This window comes from Gobio gobio (genome assembly GCF_949357685.1).
Source record: "Gobio gobio genome assembly, chromosome: 17".
Classification (NCBI taxonomy): domain Eukaryota; kingdom Metazoa; phylum Chordata; class Actinopteri; order Cypriniformes; family Gobionidae; genus Gobio; species Gobio gobio.
This window is the reverse complement of record NC_137110.1, coordinates 2,781,498-2,794,139: the sequence shown is the minus strand read 5'-3', so window position 1 is coordinate 2,794,139 and position 12,642 is coordinate 2,781,498. Positions and strand designations below refer to the sequence as shown.

The 12,642-nt window shown below is 35.9% G+C and overlaps 1 protein-coding gene across 1 annotated transcript in view; it reads left to right on the top strand.

Annotated features, from left to right (window-relative positions):
• The first annotated feature begins 4,480 nt into the window (after positions 1-4,480).
• Positions 4,481-12,642, top strand: part of tead3b (TEA domain family member 3 b) — a 101,683-nt gene continuing 93,521 nt past the window's right edge. The window contains exons 1-2 of the mRNA XM_079840939.1: positions 4,481-4,648; positions 5,009-5,075. The gene's annotated coding sequence lies outside the window, so the exon portion shown is untranslated. The remainder of the gene's footprint in view (positions 4,649-5,008; positions 5,076-12,642) is intronic.

Here is a 12,642-nt window from a genome sequence, read left to right as displayed (position 1 = left end):
TGTAAGTTGTGAGGTGGGGCCTCCATGGATCGGACTTGTTTGTTCAGCTCATCCCACAGATGCTCGATTGGATTGAGATCTGGGGAATTTGGAGGCCGAGTCAACGCCTCAAACTCGTTGTTGTGCTCCTCAAACCATTCCTGAAGCATTTGTGCTTTGTGGCGGCGCATTATCTGCTGAAAGAGCCACAGCCACAGGGAAAACCGTCTCCATGAAAGGCTGGACATGGGCTCAACCAGTGTTGGGGAAAGTTAAGCATGTCTACCCAAGTTGTTCCAAATTTGAAGTTGATATCACAAAAATTGAAGTTTTTGTTAAGGCGCTGTACCAAAAATAGCGAATTTTTTCAATGCATTCTCCTGTAACAAATTAATAAATTTCTGTCCAAATATCACAAAATAGTTGATAAATATGGAACCTTGAGACTCAGACCTTTCCGACAATATGCCTTTTGATTATAAAGTAGTTAAAATACATTTCGTAATATGAAACCTGACTCCGCCCACAAGGGGGAGGAGCCCGCTATTTTATAATTTAAAGTACAGTTTCCATGGCAACGCAATGTTCAATTTCAAAACGGTTTTCAGAGGATGATATATTTTTGAGTTCGTAAGCGTTCCAATAATACCAGATTTATGGTGATTAAGGAAAAAAAGGCACGATGACACAATAAATTACAATAGATTTAAAAAATTTTGTTAGTGGATTGTGACATTTCTAAAGCTGGTAAAGTCTTGAAGACTAGGTAAGCCATTGCATGGGGCCGAATGATATTATCCCTGTGATATTACACTGAGGATCATGCTAAGTCATAATTATAAGATAAAATGTTGAAAATATGATTTTAAAAGTCCTCATTATAAGATAAAAAGTTGAAAATATGATTTTAAAAGTCCTCATTATTAGATAAAGTCACAAATATGATTTTAAAAGTCATAATAGGGAGATAAAAAGTTGAAAATGCGTCATGCTAAGTCATAATTATAAGATAAAATGTTGAAAATATGATTTTAAAAGTCCTCATTAGATAAAAAGTCGAAAATATGATTTTAAAAGTCCTCATTATTAGATAAAGTCACAAATATGATTTTAAAAGTCATAATAGGGAGATAGAAAGTTGAAAATATGATTTTAAAAGTCCTCATTATTAGATAAAGTCACAAATATGATTTTAAAAGTCATAATAGGGAGATAGAAAGTTGAAAATGCGTCATGCTAAGTCATAATTATAAGATAAAATGTTGAAAATATGATTTTAAAAGTCCTCATTATTAGATAAAGTCACAAATATGATTTTAAAAGTCCTCATTATTAGATAAAAAGTCGAAAATATGATTTTAAAAATCCTCATTATTAGATAAAGTCACAAATATGATATTAAAAGTCCTCATTATTAGATAAAAAGTCGAAAATATGATTTTAAAAGTCATAATAGGGAGATAGAAAGTTGAAAATACGACATGCTAAGTCATAATTATAAGATAAAATGTTGAAAATATGATTTTAAAAGTCCTCATTATTAGATAAAAAGTCGAAAATATGATTTTAAAAGTCCTCATTATTAGATAAAAAGTCAAAAATATGATTTTAAAAGTCCTCATTATTAGATAAAAAGTCAAAAATATGATTTTAAAAGTCCACATTATTAGATGCAAAAAGTCGAAAATATGATTTTAAAAGTCCTCATTATTAGATTAAAAAGTCGGAAATATGATTTTAAAAGTCCTCATTATTAGATAAAAAGTTGGAAATATGACATGCTAAGTCATTGTGAGATGAACAGTTGAAATGAGGACTTCAAATTCTGAGATAAATGGATTTAAAGTCAAAATTATGACTTTAAAAATCTAAATTATGATTAAAAGTCCTAATTATGAGATAAAAAGCTGAAATTGAGATTGGAAAGGTGTCTACATTAGAGCCGGTGAGTGATTGCATGGGGCCGAATGATGTTGCTCTGAGGATCTCAGTGAAGCCTCGGCCTGCAGCGGATCTGCCTCAGCCTGTCCAGACTGGATTCGCTCAGAGAGTTTCCTCCACTTCCTCATCTGGGCTGCTTTCTCTAACCTTTGTAAAACGTTAACTTTCCTCCGCCGGTCTTTACTCTGGACTGTATTCTCACAGGTCTCAGGTCTGACCTACAGACGGAGCTCTACGTCTGTAGAGATGTGTGTTAAAGCTCTATAATCTCAGGCTTCCTTCCAGGATATGACATCATCACTGAGTCTGCTCTGGAGACGGCGGTTGTGGAGAAGAGGTTTCGCTGATCACACTCATCGCTCTGGAATGCTGCATGTCTTCCATTAGGATTCCTGGAGGATGAAGATGAAGATGATGAAGATGACGGCCTTCTAAAAAGGGTCTGGGAAACATGCTTGACCTGCAGAGATAATGCAGTGATTTTATGAGTTATTGACTGTGAGTGTTTAATCAGCACATGTGTAAAGCAAAAGTTAGTAATTGTGACTATACATCCCTGTACATATGACAAATCTGTTGTTTGAATATTTTAGAAAAATTTGCTCTTTGTGTAAAAAGGTGCATTTTAAAGGCACAGTGTGTAATTTTTCGTGTCTTATTCAAAACAAAGGCGTGTCTTGACTCTTGAGTGGGCGGAGCTTTTATTCTGAGCGCTTCCGCTTCTTCCGCTCGCGTGTGTGTGTGTAACGCAGCGCTGTTTGATCATCTCACACACATGTGAGTGTGTTAAAGTGATGTTGTAATGCTACTATGAGACACTTGTTCACTCTGCAGTGAGCGAGATCATATGAGGCGGTAAAGCATGGCATTCTGGGTAAATCAACAAGAGCAGATTTACACAATCAGACTAACTGTGTTGAGCTGGAGAACAATGAGGAGTTTCTGTCCATCAATGATCCAAACAGTGGCTAATAAAACACATCAGATATTAAAGCGCCGCTGGTGTTGCCATGGTTACTACACAATAACACCTGAGGTGTGATGTCACTGATCGCTAAAATCACTGATTTCTCTGGATTAAAACATTCCTGGAAACATTTGGGATAGTTTGCTCAGTTGAGGACACTAAATATTCAACCATATCACTGATCAGCTCATTTCAATTATCATAAAGTCATAATTAAGAGATAAAATGTTGAAAATATGATTTTCAACATTTAAACGTATAAAATATAAAAGTCCTCATTATTAGATAAAAAGTCAAAAATATGATTTTAAAAGTCATAAGTGATAAAAAGTCGAAAATACGACATGCTTAGTCATAATTATAAGATAAAATGTAGAACGTATGATTTTAAAAGTCCTCATTATTAGATACGAAGTCAAAAATGTGATTTTAAAAGTCCTCATTATTTTAATAAAAAGTCAAAAATATGATTTTAAAAGTCCTCATTATTAGATAAAAAGTCAAAAATATGATTTTAAAAGTCATCATTATGAGATAAAATGTAAAAAATATGATTTTAAAAGTCCTCATTATTACATAAAAAGTCAAAAATATGATTTTAAAAGTCATCATTATGAGATAAAATGTCAAAAATATTATTTTAAAAGTCCTCATTATTAGATAAAAAGTCAAAAATATGATTTTAAAAGTCATCATGATCAGATAAAAAGTCAAAAATGTGATTTTAAAAGTCCTTATTATTAAATAAAATGTCAAAAATGTGATTTTAAAAGTCCTCATTATTAGATAAAAAGTCAAAAATATGATTTTAAAAGTCCTCATTATTAGATAAAAAGTCAAAAATATATTTTTAAAAGTCCTCATTATTAGATAAAAAGTCAAAAATATGATTTTAATAGTCCTCGTTATGAGATAAAAAGTCAAAAATATGATTTTAAAAGTCCTCATGAGATAAAAAGTCAAAAATATGATTTTAAAAGAATTTTGTAACGTATTATAATTAGCACATGGTTGGTGAACTAAATTTAAAAATATACATTAATGTACGATGAAATTCCTTCCATTTCTTCAAAAGCAAAAGACTATGAATTACTAGTTACTCTTTTTCACTCTAACAAGTGTTTAATTTACAACAATTTCAGTAACAAATCAGTTGTTTGAATATTTTAGAAAAATGTGCTCTTGCGTTGATGATAAAGGTGCAATTTAAGGAATGTGTTACTTTTATTTTGGTCAAGATTATTATTGAATTTCACATTAAATAAATAACCATGGCTAGCTACCCAGCCTGATCTACTTTTTCATCTTAAAAAAGTTTTTTCACCTTAAAATTATGCAATTTTTATGCAACATTACATTTCAGACATTATCCACCCAATGTTTTCTGTCACTGAGAGAGGAAAAAAAGTAATTGCATTAAGCTAAACTTGTTTTTTTTTCATTTGTAAGTCACAGTACAGTCAGTAGCTCAAGGCCTACGGCTTCTTTTCTTCATGTGGCCCAAAGTGGGCGTGGCTTGGAGAAGTCTCCGCCCCCCGTTGTGTTGATTGACGCGCTACAGTGGCCCCTCCTTAAACTTTTTTTCCCTCCTTCGTTTTCCACTGAAGTGCGTGAATTTCATACCAAACCCATACTTCGCATTCCACCTTTACTGTCAAACCGGGAGAAATATTACTGAAAACAATAGAGCACCAAGATAAATATAACTTTAGAGAAATAAACCTCGTCCTGATCTATCGGTTGAGGTGTTTCCTAATAAAGGTGAGTTTTAGATTCACTCGTTCCCTTTGTCTGATCGCGTTTTTCATGCCGAAGTTTTCAGATCTTTGTCATATTTTGCATTTTTCCTCGGAACTCCCTGCGTTGGGTGGGATGAGGGACACAATTCCGTGTGGATATGCTGTAAATGTGTGTGTGTGAGGGCGAGGAAGCGTTTTTAGTGTGATAACCGGGAACTTTTACCTCAGGATTAGACTTTTAAGTTAGAAACATTATTCCAACTGACGCTTCCAGTAGAAGTCGAGGCGAAAATGTCAAGCTCGTTTGCTCAGGGCCCTACAACTAGCAGGATTTCCCAAACTCTTGTGTCTGAAAATAAGCAAAAAGGCTTTGTTATTCCAGGGAATTGTCAGAGAGAAACGACAGAAGTGTTTGGAGAGATCGTTCGCCCCTTTTTCTGCGTTATCAGGTAAGCGTGACCGTTTGTTTCACTTGACAGTGTATAATATTTCATATTTTTAGTTGTATGCTTCAAACGTTATGTTTATTTACACAACTTTTTTCTTCATAACATGTGAAAACAAACTGGAAACCTATTCTATTTAAATAGTTTCTTTTTTATGTCTTTATTAAGCTGGTTGATATCATAACGTCAACTGATTTCTGTGTAACCTAAACGGTCGTATTTACCTTCATGTGGTAAATAATTAAACAATTTTCATATTTTTGATGTATTCGAGTCTGTAATCTATTGTTTGTGCTGAAATGATTACTTTTACAGTATTCAAAACGAGTTATTAAACTGGTTGATATGATAACATCAACTTGATTTCTGTGGAAACGGTCGCATTTGCCTTCAGGCACTTTTCATGTGGTAAATAATTCAATAATTTTAATATTTCTCAATGGGGCTTGATGTTTTAATGTATGTAATCTATTGTTTGTGCTATAATGTTTATTATCATAGTATTAAAAAACTATTTTGTCGATAAAAAAAAATAACAACGATAATTTTACCTCAGGTAAAGAAGTGACGTTGAGTGATCTTCCCGCTCAATTCTGTCTATCTTTCCTCATATTGAAGGTTTCGATATTAACGCTTTTATGGTTTTAGTATAATTTTTATCATTTGTGGTGTCTGAACCCGACTTTGTGACATTTTCAAGAATATCTAAACAAAACATAAAATCAGTTTACAATCAGTTTTGTAAATATTTGTAATAAAAATAACTTTTCATGGTCTTTTTCATAGTTTATGTAAATCTATGCAATACAAAAATGTGTATATGTATATATATATATATAGCCTTTATTTATGTAGTGCTTTTTACAATACAGATTGTTTCAACGCAGCTTTACATTAATAACAGCAAAATAATGCAACAAAGTTTGTTTTCGGCTGTACAGCAGATCTAGAAGAAAATAGTGTCAAAGTCCATAGTTAAGTAAGTTCAGTGATGGTTCATTTGTGTTACAAAAAAGTTATTAATTTAGTTAATTTGTCTATACAGCCGCTCTGGAGAAAACAGTGATGTCATCGTTAAAAATAATATAATTTGGCTTATGATTGTTTATTTTCAATGCGACACAATTCACTGGCGGGTGGCGTTTCTTAGGGCAATAGGAGGGTTAACCTCATTAGGGTATTAATTTTTTACGGTTATTTGTTTTACGGTATTTTTGTCCTCCCCGTAACTATGCACTTTTGTTTTTAGCTCTCCCACACATATGCAAGTGTGTTTAACACATTTTGATTGTTCCTCTGACTTACTATTAATGGACAGGTTTCGTTGAGCAGAAATGCGGCACTTCAGGTTCGACTTCGTCAGTTCAGCCCAAACTGCCTCTTCAAGTTCTGCTGCTTGGTTGGGTTGTCTTATGTTTTACCTCCTGTTAGAAAGGTTAGGCTTCTCAAAAAAGGTTGAAATCCATCTATAGGTCAAGTGGTGTTAAGGTTTGCCTAGAAGTGATTGTTGTTGTTTGAAATACTTTCTCTTTAAAGAGACTGTATGTACACCAGATGTTGTGGTGCGTCTTGTTTAGTCAGTGGAAGTAGCTACATTTGTTTTGTCAAATTTTTTGTTTAGAAGCCAAATATTTTTTTTTTTTGCATATTTGAATTCTGAAATGTGTGTTTAAAGTTTAGTTTAGCTTGTGACGTGCACTTTAGGCAACCTGTCCTGGTATTTGCCACTGAAGTGATATGTGCACTTTACAGTAAGTCACTGCTGTGGTACGGAAATGTGTGTTGAAAAATTCCTTTGGGTTTTTATGTAAGCTCAAGCCCTCCAGTGTTAATGTAAGTTGTCCCTTATGCAGAGCACAAACACATGCAGTCGTGGCCCAATGGTTTAGAGAGTCAAAATGGTAACCCGAAGGTTGCGGGTTTGATTCTCAACGCCGGCAGGAAATGACTGAGGTGAGCAAGGCACCAAATCATTAGGACTGTGCAATATTGAAGAAAAATGCGATAAATAATGCGATATTCGATATGCAATACGATATTGCTTTACCTGTGTTTTTTAAAAATGTAAAAATATTTTAAATCTGAGAACGATACCATTTATGTTTCACATTCTTTCTGGGAAAAGAAAGCATCGCTACAACTTCTGAAAGTGACCAGCAGTGTTTTAGCAAAAATTAATGTCACAAATCTGACAATATAATTTTAACATCAACGTAAACAAACAAAAAATGTAATGCCAATATATATATATATATTAGACAGCTGAATAGCTGTGTTAGACAGCGCGAGACTGCAAGATGTTTTTCTCAAGTTATTGCGTTTAATAAATCTTTTTAGCGTCAAGTGCTCAGTCTATTCTCTGCTATATGTGTCGTCCTAAAATGTACAATTTTTCACAATGCTGAAGTAGCCTATTAAAATCATTCAGATATTGCGTACCCTTGCGATAAGAATATCGCAATATGTACATTTGCGAATCCGCCATGGTGCGAGCACAACTGGCTTTTAAAGGGAAAGGGAGATGAGGCTCTGATTGGTTTATTGCACGTTACGCCCAAAACAAAACCCAAAACAAAGGCGCGCGGACCATTTGTCCCGTCGTTAAACTAGCAGAAGTGGATGCACTTGGTAAAATCGGGCCCTAGATGTGTGTGTGTCCACGGTTTTGCAGTGTGTGTGTGTGTGTGCACTACTCACTATTCCTAATCAGGGCTCGAAATTAACTTTTTTACTTGGTAGTTTCAAAAAGTTAGCACCAGAGAAAATTAAGGTGCACCACAACTACAATTTATATATGTTAAAAGATTTCTTTTTTTTTTTTAAAGGTCAACACCACATTTTGTAAAGAAATAAAAATGGTAGTGATGCACTGATCATGATTTTTCATGGCCGAATACATTATTTATTTAGTTTTTTCCGATACCGGCTGCAGTTTTTATTTATTTTTATTTATTTTTTTAATCAGGGCAACAATACAACACTAGGCGCTCTAATGAAAACGTCTCGCTGTGGGCGCTTGAGAGCGTTTTGGCAGCGTCGCGTTTTTTTCAGTCGAGACTCTTTACTTGTAATGAATATCTGCGTAAGTGTTATTAGTATCTCATTTCATAGACGGTTTGTTTCTGTATTGATTCTATATAAAAGTGCAGATACAATGTAAAGTTTTTAATCTGGCTCTTGTTTTAAGTGATTTAGTTTTGTTACTATACTGCTAGTTTTCATCTGTTGACGTTGTACACGCAGAATGTGGCGGTTGGTCGGTGTTGTATTTGTCCCGCCCCTCCTCCACTGTGATTGGACGACTGGGTGAAAAGTGACAGTGATGAGCGCTGTGTTTTACTCAAAGTTGAACATTCTTCAACTCTCGGCGACTAGTAAAAAACAGCGAACGCTCAGCGTTTGAGCGTGAAATACTCGCTCAGCGCCTCGTTACGCTCATGCCGTTCTAAAAACGCGGCGCTCCCATTGAAAACAATTGTTAAGTCGTGACGTAAGGAACGCCGTTTCTGGGTCCAAGCCTCAACTCGTTTCACTTGAGAATGCCATAGACGGCCGTTTGAGCGATATTTATTCGTATTAAACTTCAAACGTTTTCAAAAGTTATACATTTTAAATACTTACAGTCTACACAACAGTCTCACAGCGTCACAGACATTCATATTTTAACGATTTATAAAAGATGAATCACGGTCTGGCCATCTGGAATTTTGGTATGGAGATATAATGGTATTATGATATTTATTGTAGTATTACACCACATTGTGTGTGTGTATATTAGCACCGTTTGTTGTTTTTCTTGTGGTTTGAGAGAGAGCGTTTGGACCCGGAAGCTCTGCCGCGGGAAAAAACGCTTCGGTAGACACCTGGACTAAAAGGTTTTCTATATACGTGGAATAGGGAAAACAAGCAAATTTATTTGTTGTTTATTTGCCCTATAACAGGCAAAACAGGCCTTAAAAAATAAAAAAAACATCTGTAGCCATTTGAAATTAGAGGCAACCGCTGCATTTTAATCACAATCTAAACAAAGATGCTACACACTTGTAGCATGAGCAGTTTTAAAGTAGATTGCATAATTTTAAGACTCATGGTTCACACCAGACGCGAATGACGCGTTTTGCGCGAGTGATTTACATGTTAAGTCAATGCAAAGACGCGAATACACATTCTGTGGCGCGAATGAAGCGGCGCGAATTTTGCGAAGTTTCCCGCGTTAACCAATCAGGAGCTTGCTCTAGTAGTGACAACAATGAGGACAAATCATATGTGGATACCCGGAGCTGTACGACACATCTTCATACTTTATAGAAACAGGAATAAAAAGGATCTTGCATGGAAGAAAGTGAGTAAGGAGGTCGGACTTTACTCAATTGACTTTACTCAATTTGAGCTCTACATGAGCTAGCTAAAGTCGGGAAATTGAGCTTATTCGCCATATTTAAAAAAAAATATCAGCCATTTTGCAACGAGACGAGCCGCTGGCAGAAGCTCCTCCCATGACGCGAATTCGCGTCTGTTGTGAAGTGAATGTCACAAGCGAATGAAACTCGCGTACAATTACGTGCAAATAGCGCGATTTATTAACACAAGTCGCGTCTGGTGTGATCGCACTGTTACACCGTGTCTACACCGGATTTTATTTGATATGAATCTTTGCTCTATTGTATGTATTTGTGCTGTTGCGTATAGTTTGATTATTTTTAATTTGACAGTTGTCCTAATTTTCCGGTGACCCTAAAACCGCGATACAAACCGAACCGTGAGTCATTTGAACCGTTGTATTTACAAAAATGTGAATGCTTTTGGGACCTTGGTTTTTCCCGATTGATTTAAAAGCAACACATTTGTGCATAGTTTCTCCAGGGGGGGTGAATTTAAACAGATGCCGCACGTTGCCTTTTATGGCTCCTGCGACCGGGCCACATTTGTTGCGAGTTTGCTCATTTTTCATCACAAACTAACCCCGATCTCCCTCCACTGTCCGTCTTTGCATTTCAGCGTCTGCTTTTGCTCCTCCGCGCTAAATAGAGCTTTACTGTTTAATAAGCTAACAAATCAGTTTTAATGATTTGTTTGTTCTTGCACTGAGCTCTCAATCCAGTGCCCAAACCAGTCCTGAAGTTTGCAATCATCTCATAGTCCTCAAAGCGGAGCGAATCCTCCCTGAAGGATGGAGCGTGTGCGATTGGAGCAGATTGTTTGTGCCATATGTGTTTATGTTGCTGGCTAGTTGACAGTTCCTTTAGCTGGTTTGTGTTAAGGGCCCAGCTGAGAGTGTAATGAGCCTCTCTCCATTTGTGCAGACTGAAGCGGCCTTTTAGCACTCCCGCAGAAGTGGCTCTCCAAATGGTGACCACTTACCTGTCTGTCAACAGAGCAAATATGTGTGTGTGTGTGTGTGTGTGTTTTCAGGCATTTGAGAGAAAGAGGACATCTTCGGCCTCCTCACCGCCCTGTGTTTGCACAAGGAAACATTTTATAGGCTCTTCAGTTCCCCAAGATTTAATTTTCCCTTTCAAATTAAAGTCGTGGTCGCAAGAGCCAAAGCATACAGAACGTGTCGCTACGCTTTATTAATTATGATGGAGAGGCGGACCATGAAAGCGTGTTTACATTGCACTGAAAATTAATGCTCTCAGGACACTTGTTTACATACATTTCCTGCGCGAGACACTGGCAGATAAGATTTTCTGGCTTCTCCGTGGCCGTTTTCGGGTTGAGGGAGGGGCGAGCTTCGGGCTAGAACAGTATAGCCTTTGTTTCTGTCTGTCTGAAGTTGCTAAACTTTCCAGTTGTTCTTGAAACCAACTGTTTGTGGCAGTGCTGCGGGGTTCACTCGGCAGTCAGATCCACACACACATGCACCTGAGCTGCTTCTAATCTAATAATGTGAGCTGGAAAAAGGAAGGCAAGTGATTTATTTTTGGCCTTTTGTTTGACATCGTTTGCTAAGAAGATCAAACATGTTTACAATACGCTGATAACTCACAAAAATCAGTCCGGGTTTACATGCAAACCAATTACCCGACAACGCAAGACTTAGTAGTGATGTCAAAATGTAATAATTTGCGTGTCTGACTTAGGGTAGGCAATTTGTAATGTTGGTTGTGATGTTAAATAAAGCATTAAAAACCGAAGAAGAGCATTCCAACATGGCTCATATATTTTCCTCTCATGCAGTTACAGATCCAGCATTTTGACTGAACGTGAGTAGGGCTGCAACAAACGATTATATTTAATAATCGATTATTAGAACGATTAATCGACTAATCTTCGATTATTGTCATTGGCATCAACGACTAATCTGTAATCTTTTGAACGATTAATCAGCTTTTCCAATTAGTTAAAACATTGAGTTACACATATTCTAACTATAATATATAAAAAAGAAAGTCACTTCAGCTTTTGAAATGGTTGTTTTAATTAACTTTGAGCCTCGAATCACACACAAATGCTCTCCAAGCATTGTTTAAATATTCTGTTCGCTTTCAATTGAAAAAATAAATAATAGTAAAGAAAAATTTGCTGCATTACAGACACACAAAATAAAAAATAGATGTTTGAATGTAAACATCTCTTGGCAGCTTCATTTGTAAAACAATAATACTGCTTTTCTTAGAACTGAAAAAGAAAAAGAAAAAGAGGACATTTACTTCAGGACACAAAGAATGGTCAAAATATGAATCTGCAAATGACATTGCAGACAAAATGACATAATATTAATATCTTACATGACAGATTTTCATTCACCTTTTAGTCAACAATATGAAAAAGTACCTGAATGATATTCTTTTGTGAGTCTTCATGCACATGAACAAAACACAGGCAAGTGATGAGCCAATAATACCTAATAGTGTTATAATAATAAAAACAGTCCTGACTCGAGCTTGATCAAACTTTATTCTATGCTAAATAAATCATCACATTACTGTAATTATATTATTATTGTTAATATTACAATTATTGTCGACGTTGTGCGGCTCTGGCGTTGTGTTTTTAGACACAAGATCAACAATGTCACTAACGAAGTGTGTGTGTGTGTGAGGGAAAGATCCCTATTAATTACCTTCAGTTATGGCTCATATTTAGAAGGTTTGGGCTTCTTCAAATCACTAGAATAGAATAATTCACAGAAAAGAATAAGTCCTGCCATTGTTTACTCATTGAAATCCTGTACCTGTGCACAAAATTATCAAATGCATCTGCTCTAGTTTTAGGATGTTGAGGTGGGAAAGCAATCCGAACCAAGCGGTATCATAATTCATAACGGCAAGTGTGTTATATAAAAAGCAGCCGCGTGTGAGCACATTAGTTATCGCAGTTGAAAACCAAAATAAATGTTGTGTAATTGCTCTTCTCCGTGCGAGAATGCTGTCCTGATGAAGCCTTGATTCATCTCTGTAACTGCATTAGGCTATATAATAATACTGGAATGACGGCTATTCGTATAGTGTGTGTGTGTGTGTGTGTGTGTGTGTGTGTGTGTGTGTGTGTGTGTGTGTGTGTCTTTAGCTCCGCCCACTGCTCTCCTCCACGAGCTCTGCTGTGTTCAGAAAGAATCGGTTCAGTG